Raw genomic sequence first — 200 nt, forward strand, 5'->3', positions numbered from 1 at the left:
TCAGAGCCCCATAAGACGGCATAACTAATGATTATGAGGGGAGAACCCCTAAAAAACAATTATTTTTTGGAGGGCAGCCCCAACTTTTTTTTTTTAATATGAGTTCATTTAAGCCAGGCTCGATGGCTCAGCCTGTAATTTCATGCCTTTGGGAGGCTGAGGTGAGTGGATTGCCTGAGCCCGCGGGTTCGAGACCTGCC

This window comes from Carlito syrichta, unplaced genomic scaffold, assembly GCF_000164805.1.
Source record: "Carlito syrichta isolate Samal-C Ts95f unplaced genomic scaffold, Tarsius_syrichta-2.0.1 Scaffold309367, whole genome shotgun sequence".
NCBI classification, from domain to species: Eukaryota; Metazoa; Chordata; class Mammalia; order Primates; family Tarsiidae; genus Carlito; species Carlito syrichta.